We start from the raw sequence: 14,243 nt of genomic DNA, 5'->3' as shown, positions 1-14,243 counted from the left end.
GACTCAGGCTGGCAGTGTCTGAACTGACTTCACGTGTGGCAAGTTCAAAGGGCAGCAGAACCTTGCACAACGTTGAAATCATTCTCCACTGCGCTTGAGACAGGTGCATTCCACCTCCTATATCGTGCTGAATTGTATAGGCTTGAATGGCCTTTTGCTGCTCCTCCAACCTCTGAAGCATATATAGGGTTGAATTCCACCTAGTTACCACTTCTTGCTTCAGATGATGGCAGGGCAGGTTCAGGCGTTTTTGGTGTTGCTCCAGTCTTCTGTACGTGGTGCCTGTACGCCGAAAGTGGCCCGCAATTCTTCTGGCCACCGACAGCATCTCTTGCACGCCCCTGTCGTTTTTTAAAAAATTCTGCACCACCAAATTCAAGGTATGTGCAAAACATGGGACGTGCTGGAATTTGCCCAGATTTAATGCACACACAATATTGCTGGCGTTGTCCGATGCCACAAATCCACAGGAGAGTCCAATTGGGGTAAGCCATTCCGCGATGATCTTCCTCAGTTGCCGTAAGAGGTTTTCAGCTGTGTGCGTATTCTGGAAACCGGTGATACAAAGCGTAGCCTGCCTAGGAAAGAGTTGGCGTTTGCGAGATGCTGCTACTGGTGCCGCCGCTGCTGTTCTTGCGGCGGGAGTCCATACATCTACCCAGTGGGCTGTCACAGTCATATAGTCCTGACCCTACCCTGCTCCACTTGTCCACATGTCCGTGGTTAAGTGGACATTGGGTACAGCTGCATTTTTTAGGACACTGGTGACTCTTTTTCTGAGGTCTGTGTACATTTTCGGTATCGCCTGCCTAGAGAAATGGAACCTAGATGGTATTTGGTACTGGGGACACAGTACCTCCAACAAGTCTCTAGTTGGCTCTGCAGTAATGATGGATACCGGAACCACGTTTCTCACCACCCAGGATGCCAAGGCCTCAGTTATCCGCTTTGCAGCAGGATGACTGCTGTGATATTTCATCTTCCTCGCAAAGGACTGTTGGACAGTCAATTGCTTGGTGGAAGTAGTAAAAGTGGTCTTACGATTTCCCCTCTGAGATGACCATCGACTCCCAGCAGCAACAACAGCAGCGCCAGCAGCAGTAGGCGTTACACGCAAGGATGCATCGGAGGAATCCCAGGCAGGAGAGGAATCGTCAGAATTGCCAGTGACATGGCCTGCAGGACTATTGGCATTCCTGGGGAAGGAGGAAATTGACACTGAGGGAGTTGGTGGGGTGGTTTGCGTGAGCTTGGTTACAAGAGGAAGGGATTTACTGGTCAGTGGACTGCTTCCGCTGTCGCCCAATTTTTGAACTTGTCACTGACTTATTATGAATGCGCTGCAGGTGACGTATAAGGGAGGATGTTCCGAGGTGGTTAACGTCCTTACCCCTACTTATTACAGCTTGACAAAGGCAACACACGGCTTGACAAATGTTGTCTGCATTTCTGTTGAAATACTTCCACACCGAAGAGCTGATTTTTTTGGTATTTTCACCAGGCATGTCAACGGCCATATTCCTCCCACGGACAACAGGTGTCTCCCCGGGTGCCTGACTTAAACAAACCACCTCACCATCAGAATCCTCCTTGTCAATTTCCTCCCCAGCGCCAGCAACACCCATATCCTCCTCATCCTGGTGTACTTCAACACTGACATCTTCAATCTGACTATCAGGAACTGGACTGCGGGTGCTCCTTCCAGTACTTGCAGGGGGCGTGCAAATGGTGGAAGGCGCATGCTCTTCACGTCCAGTGTTGGGAAGGTCAGGCATCGCAACCGACACAATTGGACTCTCCTTGTGGATTTGGGATTTCGAAGAACGCACAGTTCTTTGCGGTTCTTTTGCCAGCTTGAGTCTTTTCATTTTTCTAGCGAGAGGCTGAGTGCTTCCATCCTCATGTGAAGCTGAACCACTAGCCATGAACATAGGCCAGGGCCTCAGCCGTTCCTTGCCACTCCGTGTGGTAAATGGCATATTGGCAAGTTTACGCTTCTCCTCCGACAATTTTATTTTAGATTTTGGAGTCCTTTTTTTACTGATATTTGGTGTTTTGGATTTTACATGCTCTGTACTATGACATTGGGCATTGGCCTTGGCAGACGACGTTGCTGGCATTTCATCGTCTCGGCCATGACTAGTAGCAGCAGCTTCAGCACGAGGTGGAAGTGGATCTTGATCTTTCCCTAATTTTGGAACCTCAACATTTTTGTTCTCCATATTTTAATAGGCACAACTAAAAGGCACCACAGGTAAACAATGGAGATGGATGGATACTAGTATACTTATGGATGGACTGCCGAGTGCCGACACAGAGGTAGCTACAGCCATGGACTACCGTACTGTGTCTGCTGCTAATATAGACTGGATGATAATGAGATGAAATCAATATATATGTATATATAATATCACTAGTACTGCAGCCGGACAGGTATATATTATATATTTATTATGTAATGACTGATGACGGACCTGCTGGACACTGTCAGCTCAGCAGCACCGCAGACTGCTACAGTAAGCTACTATAGTAGTATGTATAAAGAAGAAAGAAAAAAAAAAACAACCACGGGTAGGTGGTATACAATTATGGATGGACTGCCGAGTGCCGACACAGAGGTAGCCACAGCCGTGGACTAACGTACTGTGTCTGCTGATAATATAGACTGGATGATAATGAGATGAAATCAATATATATGTATATATAATATCACTAGTACTGCAGCCGGACAGGTAGATATATTTATTATGTAATGACTGATGACGGACCTGCTGGACACTGTCAGCTCAGCAGCACCGCAGACTGCTACAGTAAGCTACTATAGTAGTATGTATAAAGAAGAAAGAAAAAAAAAACCACGGGTAGGTGGTATACAATTATGGATGGACTGCCGAGTGCCGACACAGAGGTAGCTACAGCCGTGGACTACCGTACTGTGTCTGCTGATAATATAGACTGGATGATAATGAGATGAAATCAATATATATGTATATATAATATCACTAGTACTGCAGCCGGACAGGTAGATATATTTATTATGTAATGACTGATGACGGACCTGCTGGACACTGTCAGCTCAGCAGCACCGCAGACTGCTACAGTAAGCTACTATAGTAGTATGTATAAAGAAGAAAGAAAAAAAAAAAACCACGGGTAGGTGGTATACAATTATGGATGGACTGCCGAGTGCCGACACAGAGGTAGCTACAGCCGTGGACTACCGTACTGTGTCTGCTGATAATATAGACTGGATGATAATGAGATGAAATCAATATATATGTATATATAATATCACTAGTACTGCAGCCGGACAGGTATATATTATATATTTATTATGTAATGACTGATGACGGACCTGCTGGACACTGTCAGCTCAGCAGCACCGCAGACTGCTACAGTAAGCTACTATAGTAGTATGTATAAAGAAGAAAGAAAAAAAAAACAACCACGGGTAGGTGGTATACAATTATGGATGGACTGCCGAGTGCCGACACAGAGGTAGCTACAGCCGTGGACTAACGTACTGTGTCTGCTGATAATATAGACTGGATGATAATGAGATGAAATCAATATATATGTATATATAATATCACTAGTACTGCAGCTGGACAGGTAGATATATTTATTATGTAATGACTGATGACGGACCTGCTGGACACTGTCAGCTCAGCAGCACCGCAGACTGCTACAGTAAGCTACTATAGTAGTATGTATAAAGAAGAAAGAAAAAAAAAAACCACGGGTAGGTGGTATACAATTATGGATGGACTGCCGAGTGCCGACACAGAGGTAGCTACAGCCGTGGACTAACGTACTGTGTCTGCTGATAATATAGACTGGATGATAATGAGATGAAATCAATATATATGTATATATAATATCACTAGTACTGCAGCCGGACAGGTATATATTATATATTTATTATGTAATGACTGATGACGGACCTGCTGGACACTGTCAGCTCAGCAGCACCGCAGACTGCTACAGTAAGCTACAATAGTAGTATGTATAAAGAAGAAAGAAAAAAAAACAACCACGGGTAGGTGGTATACAATTATGGATGGACTGCCGAGTGCCGACACAGAGGTAGCTACAGCCGTGGACTAACGTACTGTGTCTGCTGATAATATAGACTGGATGATAATGAGATGAAATCAATATATATGTATATATAATATCACTAGTACTGCAGCCGGACAGGTATATATTATATATTTATTATGTAATGACTGATGACGGACCTGCTGGACACTGTCAGCTCAGCAGCACCGCAGACTGCTACAGTAAGCTACTATAGTAGTATGTATAAAGAAGAAAGAAAAAAAAAAACCACGGGTAGGTGCTAGGTGGTATACAATATTATATATATATTATATACAATTATATATATATATATATATAATATATATTAAACTCATAAACTGGTGGTGATTATTAAACTGGTGGTCAGGTCACTGGTCACACTATCAGCAACTTGCAAGTAGTACTCCTGAGTCCTAAGCAGACAATCACAATATATATTATACTGGTGGTCAGTGTGGTCACAAACAATAGCAGTGTGGCTGGCACTCTGGCAGCAAAAGTGTGCACTGTACGTTATATGTACTCCTGAGTCCTGAGTCCTGCTCTCAGACTCTAACTGCTCCCCACTGTCAGTGTCTCCCCCACAAGTCAGATAATACAGTCACACTATCTCTCTCTATCACTTCAGCAAGTACTAGTAGTAGTAGTACTCCTCCTAATGCTCCCCAAATTACTACTGTGTCTCTCTCTGTCTCACTCTCTTCTCGAATCTCTATAAACGGAGAGGACGCCAGCCACGTCCTCTCCCTATGAATCTCAATGCACGTGTGAAAAATGGCGGCGACGCGCGGCTCCTTATATAGAATCCGAGTCTCGCGATAGAATCCGAGCCTCGCGAGAATCCGACAGCGTGATGATGACGTTCGGGCGCGCTCGGGTTAACCGAGCAAGGCGGGAAGATCCGAGTCGCTCGGACCCGTGTAAAAAAAACTGAAGTTCGGGCGGGTTCGGATTCCGAGGAACCGAACCCGCTCATCTCTAGCGGAAACCCGCTTAGGTAAGAGGAGAGAAGATTTTGCAGCCTGAGACGGAAAGGTTTCTTCACAGTGAGGACAATGGGCCTAATTCTGAGTTGATCGCAGCAGCAAATTTGTTAGTAGTTGGGCAAAACCATGTGCACTGCAGGAGGGGCAGATATAACATGTGCAGAGAGAGTTAGATTTGGGTGGGGTGTATTCAAACTGAATCCTAAATTGCAGTGTAAAAATAAAGCATACAGTATTTACCCTGCACAGAAACAAAATAACCCACCCAAATCTAACTCACTTTGCAAATGTTATACCTGCCCCCCTCCCCCCCCCCCCCCACTGCAGTGCACATGGCTTTGCCCAATTGCTAACAAACTTGCTGCTGCGATCAACTCAGAATTACCCCCAATATGTGTTTGGAATTCCCTGCCTGAGAGTGTAGTAATGGCGGACTGTATCTTTACTTTTAAGAATGGGCTAGATAAATTCCTAACAGATAAGGATATACAGCAGGGGTGGGCAATTATTTCAGCTGAAGGGCCACTTGACACTTTCCTGTCAGTATCCGAGGGCCGCACACAATATAGCAGCTCCCCCACGAGCCAAAAATATAGGGACGTGGCTTCATAGGGAAGGGGTGTGGCCAAAAAATAATATAGATACATATTAGGCTGCACAATAGTCTCCATTATTCAAATTATGCCACACAGTAGCGCCACTTACACACATTACGCCAGGTAGAGCCCCTGTCACACATTACGCCAGGTAAAGTCCCCTTTTACACATTACGGCAGGTAGAGCTCTCTTTTACACAGTACGGAAGGTAGAGCCCCATTTTACACATTAACATTTTATTTGGGATAATCATTGCACAGCAAGCAAATTATCCAGTGTCTTATGGCCCCTGGGGAAAGGTGTGATACAGTGACAGAACACGGGTGGTGTGACGCGGTGACAGAACACGGGGGGTGACACGGTGACAGAACACTGAGGGTGACACGGTGACAGAACATGTGGGGTTAAGTCATGTAATGAGTCAATTTGACTCATTACATGCCGCTGGCCGTTGCGCCCTCAGGGCAACTGCGCTGTGTGCCAAGCCCCCTTGGCACACACGTAGTTACGGCGCTGCATGTGGGGTTAAGTCAGTGACAGAACACTGAGGGTGACACGGTGACAGAACATGCGGGGTGTGACACAGTGACAGAACACGGGGGGGGTGAAGCGGTGACAGAACACGGGGGGGGTGACGCGGTGACAGAACACGAGGGGTGTGACACAGTGACAGAACACGGGGGTGTGACGCGGTGACAGAACACGGGGGTGACATGGTGACAGAACATGTGGGGTTAAGTCAGTGACAGAACACTGAGGGTGACACGGTGACAGAACATGTGGGGTGTGACAGGGTGACAGAACACGGGGTGTGTGACGCGGTGACAGAACACGGGGGTGTGACGCGGTGACAGAACACGGGGATGTGACGCGGTGACAGAACATGTGGGGTTAAGTCAGTGACAGAACACGGGGGGGGGGGGGTTTGGGGTGGTACTTTGAGTATTAAAGATCTCCACCCTAACCTAAAAACAGTCTGACGCCACTGCCTGCACACACAAACATATACACACACACTCTCACATATATACACACACACACACACACACACACACACATACACTTTCTTTCTCTTACTCACTTTTTCCATTAACTTATCTGGCTGGCTGGCTGGTAGTGGCAGGAAGGATGGATCTGTAGCAGTTGCTCTTGTCCCGTGTAGCTCCGCCCCCTGAGGTCCGTGTAGCCCCGCCCCTCGCATAGCTCCGCCCCCTTTTTGGCTGACCATGAACACTGCCGTTGTCACTGGAGGCGGGAGGGGGAGGCTACAAGGCAAGTGTGGCAGGCGCCGTGCAGCAGCAGCAGGGGAGACAGGCGCCGGCGGCTTGTAGGTACTGCAGAGCAATGACAAGCAGCTCAGCCTGTCGGGCCGCTTGTCATTGCGCACTGGGGGGAAGCAGTGGGCCGGATAGGATCGGTTTGCGGGCCGCATCCGGCCCGCGGGCCGTATTTTGCCCACCCCTAATATACAGGGTTATGGGGGTAAATCATGCACTAAAGTAAAAAACAAACATTAAATAAAAAACAAATGGACAAAACAGCTAAACTTTCACCACAGTTAATATTAGTTTTAAATATCCCAGTATAGGAGATCACTAACAGGTAGAACTCGATGGACAAATTGTCTTTTTTCAACCTCAGAAAAATATGTTACTATGTTGCTATGTTACATAATGTAACAATGTAAAAATAGTAACTAACTATAGACAATATGTACCCTCTGTACAGTACAATGCTATACCATCAAGTATCACTTCACCAGGAGTGCCTTTCACCTCAAAACAGTTCTTCAATTTAACATAAGAAACTCTCTTTCACTTAGCCACACTCACAGAAATACTGCTGATAGAGAAGTCACTGAAAGAAGTACCCTTTAGGGATATCTCACTTCTGTAGTGTTGCTGGGATGCTGCTAGTATGCTGTCAGTTCTTACTCAAATCTTGAGTTAGAGCACAACAACCCTTTCTCTAACATGCGGGGGGGGGACGCCCAGCACAGGGCAAGTCTGCCCCACATGCCGGGTCCTGCTCACCCCCACTAACATATGAGTGCATCGCTATACAGCCCTCTGCCTACGCAGCCTAGCTGCAGAGTCAATCAGAGGGAATCCATCTTTTCTGTCTCAGCGGATGCATGTGATGTCACGCAGCTGTGGCAGACCGTGCCGCAGATGACCCGGACACGCTTGCTTTGTCCTGACCATGTCTCCCAAATGGTGCATTGGCAACCACAAAATGCAGTGTCAATGCCCCATCAGCACCCCCACTGGCTCCTAAACTGCTACCATATGTGTTGTTGCCCTTCCGGTGTGTGTATTCCAGTCCCTGTGGAATGCAAGCTGCCACTGAGGTACTTTGTTTAGTGGAAGTACTTCACCTCCATGGTTTGGATCTCAAACAATCTCCTGTATAGAAATGTTTGCATAAAAATGGTCTGCAAAAAAACAAAAAATATATTTGAGTAAAAGTATAAAAGAATAAATTAAACTTGTAGAAGAATAATGCACATACAAATTCATTTTTACCGTAGTTCTTTCTTCCTAATATATATGTGAGCCTAAGCTTTCTTGCTGGGGATGGAGAGGTGAGGAGCAGATGAACAGAAGAGGGGCGAAACTGAATTGACCTGGTACCTGTATATTAGGCCAAAGTGTATCAGAATAAAAAATGGGGGAAGTGGCACTAAAATCACCACCTATGCTAAAAAGAAAATACTATAGTAACAGTCTCACTCCAAATCATTGCAAATTACCATTAGTACAAACATCATCAACATAAAATTGTCATTGCAAATTAAGTTTAATTCACACCAAAATTGCAATAAAATCACACCTCAATGCACAAAATCAATGCACAAAAAAAATGTTGACATGTTAGAAACATTTTTACCCTACGTCCCATTAAAAGCCCTACCACAATTACACCAAAATCATACAAAAATTGCACCTCAATGCACCAGTTCCAAAAACCAACATGTGAAAACCATTATGACTAAGACTAAACCAATCAGAATCCTAAAAAAAAACCCACCAAAACCACCAAGTTACCTGCAACACTCACTTCCTGCTCTTAATCATGGCTGAGGCAGGTTTGGTGTAGCCTGGATCCAGGCAGTGATTTCATGTGGCCTGCACCAGCTTTCTGAAGGGCCCTAACCAACAAACAGAAAAGAGGAACCAGCAGGTGGGGATGCTTTATACCCTATGTATGCCTAGTTTCTTCCATGTGTGGTGGAGTGAACTATCTGATGATGAGGTCATACAGATTTCTGCCTCAATCACACCAACTTAATGTAACTGTATGACTTCGTTAAAACTCAGTTTGAGCCACACACTGCGTGGTTACGTGCTTTATCAGGTGTACACAAACTGCTGGCTGTTCTGCAGTTCTGTGCCATTGAGAACAAATAGTCAGTGACAGAGAGGGTGGTAGGGATGTCTCAAGCCACCTTCTCACGCTACCTGGGTCAAATTCTTACCACACTCAAGACCCTCTCCCATCACCTCTATCTGCTTCCCTAGCCAGGAGTCAAAGTGGCATTTCACTAAAAATGTTTAACATAAAATGAAACAAATTACTCAGCATCCTGCACAATGTGAACATTCAAGAACTAATTAATTTATGTGTGTCTTGCCTTCACTTTAATTGAATATTTTTCCTCCCCTGTAGTAAACTGTTTATCCTAGGTTCTACTACACAGGTAATAGCCTTAAAAATAAAGATTGTAGGCCAGCTACTAAGCATTCAGTCCCTCCTGAAATGTGTGTTGTTGGCAGTCTGAAAGAGTGGTTTACATTACACATCTCACTTTGAGATGAAGTTTGTTACTGTATTTGGGCCGTACACTGTGACTAATATGTCAGTGTATTAAGACATTTTTAACACGTACAAAGTCAAAAACAAAAACAAATTCAACTTCTTTTATGGTGTGTTATGTTTCCATTTAACTGATTGCATGTGATCAAGATTTACACTGTGAATTAATGGCAAGGAAATAAAAATACATTTTTTTTGCAGATTTTCTTTTTTCAACACAAGCATACAGTATCATGTGAGTGAGTTTACATTAAAGTGGTGTTTACATTTGTAAAATATACCTGAAATAGGCCTCAATAACAAATGAAAATAGCTTATCTTTTTATAAACTATAGAAATATCAATGACACATACTGTACTGTTGGTATTTGTGTAAAGCTTACAAATTCAACAAAGAATGTTTTTGGCAGCATACAAATATACATGTCAAATACAAAAATATTTACAAAAACTATGTAAATTTAAATAAAGAAACATATACAAAACTTAAGTGCTTTAGAATCAGCATTCTATAATAAACAATGTTTTTTTTCAGCATACAAATATTATTTTTATTTAAGTTATTTTGAATAACAAAACAACATAATAGTAAGTGCTTCTTTTAAAGATTATTAATATATAGAAATGCTCAAGAAATATATTAGACAATATAATATTTAAACTAAGTAACATATTTGGAAAAATATTTAAAATTATTGTATAAATTTATGTCTACATTTCTGACATTTTCAGCTAGACTTAATATTTTCATTTAAAAGCTGGAAATTAGCTTTAATTTCAGATAGACTACTGTTATGTTTGCATAAATTGTGTGATATTTGTGACAAGAGGTTGATTTTTTTGTGTAATAGTGTCATGTGCCAGTCACAAATGATATCATGGGGGTGAGGAAGGCAGAGGTCATATCAATTTTTGTTTTCTATTTTTATTTTATATTTATTTTTATTTATTTTTTATTTTATTTTTATTATTTATGCTTGTTTTATTTTTATACATAGATACATATATATAACAAACATAAAAATGGATTACATCAAGGGGAGTGCACAACACCCCCATCCAAGGCTTCTTCCAGATTTAGGGCTCTCAACAGATTGTAATATCATATCCTCTACCACTATAATGATTAGAATCATACGTATTATTGATGAACTTCCATCCAAAAATCTATTCGTCAACCCTTATAACCAGTCCTTTATGATGCAGCCCTTTTTTTCTATAGATGAATCCAGGGAGGCACGAGGCATAGGCACCCTTCCCGGAAATCACAGTAGGAACTACATGCCCTTATGCAGGCATATACCATATTTTATATATAATATTTTTTCCTCCTATAATTAACCCAGGGAGTCATGAGGCATAGGCACCTTGATATCCCTTCCCTAACTTCACACTAGAAGCTGCATTCTCTTATATAAATATACACCATTATTCTTTATATACCATTTTGTCTCGCTCCTCACTGTTATGTGTTTGTTGTGCCCACCGTTAACTTATTATGTATTATATCAAATAACTGAGCTTAACACACCACAGCCAGACATGAAGGGAGTAAATGGCTGAAACGCACAATGCGGAAGCAGCATATCAAGTGTAATACAGCAGCCGCTTTAAAGACACAACCAGGCAGGGTATCGAGGTATCAAGCATCCTGACAAAGCCTATTACAAGCGAAACATGTTGATTGACGATATCATCAATCCCAAGCAGCACCGCAAAGCACTTTCAGTGGTCTGCAATGGGAGTTCTGCTGGGAGACACCCCCGCCTGACCTCACAAACAAAAACTCTACCACGAGCCAGATGTTAGACTGGAGTTTACAGACCAAGAAGAATACCTTAATTAGCACCAAAGTAGCACCTGAATAACCCTTACTTTAAAGGTCACTTCACAAGGGATTCAGTAACCAAATTGTCCACTGTCGCTAAAACGCATAGGAAAGAGGTAAAACCCTCTATCCAGATCTCTCTCATTACATCTAAAGACTGCCTATTTCAGGACTTTTATCTTTTAAGAAGGGAAGTATGTCACAAAAGCGCATTCACCCTGTCCGCAGAAAATACCACACAGTGTATACTGTCTTTTTAAGTGTTATATGTTTGTTTGTTTGTTTGTTTTTTCAGCAGTTTGTGTACAACAAAGTTTATTTAACCACTGGTATATACCGGCATTAGGACCTTCCTACTTCCCATAACTTATCCTTCCCTGCCTTTTTACCTATAACCCTATATGCCTATATGGATATACATGTCCTCAATAAAAAATTTTTTTATTTTTATGAGCATTATATCCTTTTATACAATAAAGGAAACATTTTAATCAACATATTGTCTCCATCATTTAATATTGTTAACGAGGTTAGCGAAGAAACACACACTCTCTCACGCATCATTACCTGTTTGTGCTGTAGGTGCCTGTAAATCCAGGCTGGGTGGCCTTGAAGTTTGGGGATGTGGTGGTGTGATTGGAAGCAAGTTTAAGGTGAGTGTCCCATCTTCTTGTGTTTCCACAACTTCAATTGTTGGGGACTGAGGCTCATCACTCTGTGGGTCTAAAGAAAAACGTAAGTTCTAGATGAGCGTATGGATGGTAATACAAGGTTACATACAGCAGAATGACCAATTGTGGTGCCTGGACAAAAATAACAAATTTGACACAAGCCCGCCCCCACTCCCCCCCCCAAAAAAAATACACCATAAAACTATTTACCAGTTCAATATGCAGAGGATTTGTTTTGTGGTTAAAATGAAAGAATGAATTATGATGTCGTATTCATCATCCACAACACTAACATTTGCAGAGATCACCGGACCAAACACATACCTTAGTAAACCCTTTTCTCAAGTAGAATGTATAAATTTAACATTGTTTGCAGATTTATGGCAAAGCCAAACTACTGTACTCCACATTGCAACTTTGTGAATTTTATTTTCACCTCAGATATGTAATTGTACGTTTTACATTTTAAAAGTGCTTACAAACACATTTGTCTATAAGAGGACATGCTAAGCCTTTTCATTCTTCTTTGTAGATACTCACCAAATATTTGCACACATGGGGGTGTGTGTTGGCCTTCCAGGTGCTGCTCCACCCTACTCCTCACTAAAGTAGTTGGCAGTGGTGATGGTTGCTGTCTGGCAGATGGACCTTCAAAAAATGAAACAATATTTAAATTGCAAGACAACATTGTTATTTGTGACTTAACACAACACAATACTGCAAATGTGCTTACCTGGCTGCTGCTAAAGCTGCCTTTGGAGTAGCTTCGACCAGAGGTTCCCAAACGCGGTCCTCAAGGCACCACAACAGTCTAGGATTTAGGTATACCCGTGGCTCAGCACAGATAGTTAAATCAAATTGACACTATTTATTCTCCCTCCAGGGGTGTCGTGGACACCCCAAGAGGGAGAATAGTTGTCGGTGTACCTGCTGTCAGTATCCCGGCGCTGGTATGGTGAGCGCTGGGAACCCACATATTAAATGCCTCCCGTAGTCTACAAACAACAGTTCAAACAATAGAGAATGGTCTGAGCAAATATTTAAAAAATAACTGAACAAATTAATTTGCAGAAAGAAACCTGGGAAGATTACACTCATATTATGTTCATTTCATATAAATAACCAGTAAGATTTAAAATGTGAAATGAGAAATGAAATCTTATTGTCTGGATGACAATAAACTACATTTTGGAAAGCATAAAATGAGAATTATGCGTAAGATAACTTAAAAGCTTAAAATGAGCATGCTGTAATTACCAAATCCAGGCAATTTGCTTTTTAAGTCACAGTGACTTTTACATGCTTTTCAAAAGAAATTCAAGAAGAAAGAACTATAACTGTTCACTTCATGCTGCTTAGAACAATTATGTAATTATATAATAAAAATAACAAATTTGTAATATATTTTTATATTTTAATGTGCACCTTTGTTTTGTAAAATTCTCAAGTATAAATGTATTGTCATTATGTGGCATGCATTCCTTTAATAATATTTAGAAAGATACAGTAACATTATATTGAATACAATGGTTTCATATATGTAAAAGAAAAAAATACAGCTAATCAGTAGATTCAGAAAAGTAGCTTATAATTTTAGATATTTTAATATTTTACAGTAGAGATAGAAAAAAGTCTGCTTTCATGTTAAGTGTAATTAAACTGTTATATAAGATTCACTCACACTTAATATCTGCAATATATACATTATTTTTAATATGGGAAAGCAAATACAAAATAGAAAATATGAACACATCCATCTATAAATTGAAATGGCAGTTGATTCCAGTTATGTAATGTTAATTAAACACTGTACTCCACTTTGTTTTTTTCATTTTTGCTCAACAATAGAACCAGATTGGAATAAGTGGAATTCTATGGTCAATTCAATTCAATTCCATTCCATTCTACAGTACAATCATAGTCAGAGGTGCTTGGCATGCATTAGGCAGATCATTAATGTATGATGAAAGAGGTGTTGTCAAAACAATATAGGTCAGGTCCCAAGAATTTTCATTATATAATTTTCTAACAGATGTATAAACAACGTGTTTTGTGTATATCTGAAATGTGAACCAAGGAAACAAAAAACAAAACAAAACTTTGGAGATTATAAAAGCATTGAGTCTCAACCATTGAACATATGGGATATGCAGACTCTCATTTTCACTAAAATTCAAGTCATTAGTTCCGTACTTCTTAATATTTTATAAGTTAGTTTACAAGATGCACTCACATTGATAGATATTATACACTAATGCAGAT

This window comes from Pseudophryne corroboree, chromosome 2 (genome assembly GCF_028390025.1).
Source record: "Pseudophryne corroboree isolate aPseCor3 chromosome 2, aPseCor3.hap2, whole genome shotgun sequence".
NCBI classification, from domain to species: Eukaryota; Metazoa; Chordata; class Amphibia; order Anura; family Myobatrachidae; genus Pseudophryne; species Pseudophryne corroboree.
This window is presented reverse-complemented; position numbering follows the sequence as displayed.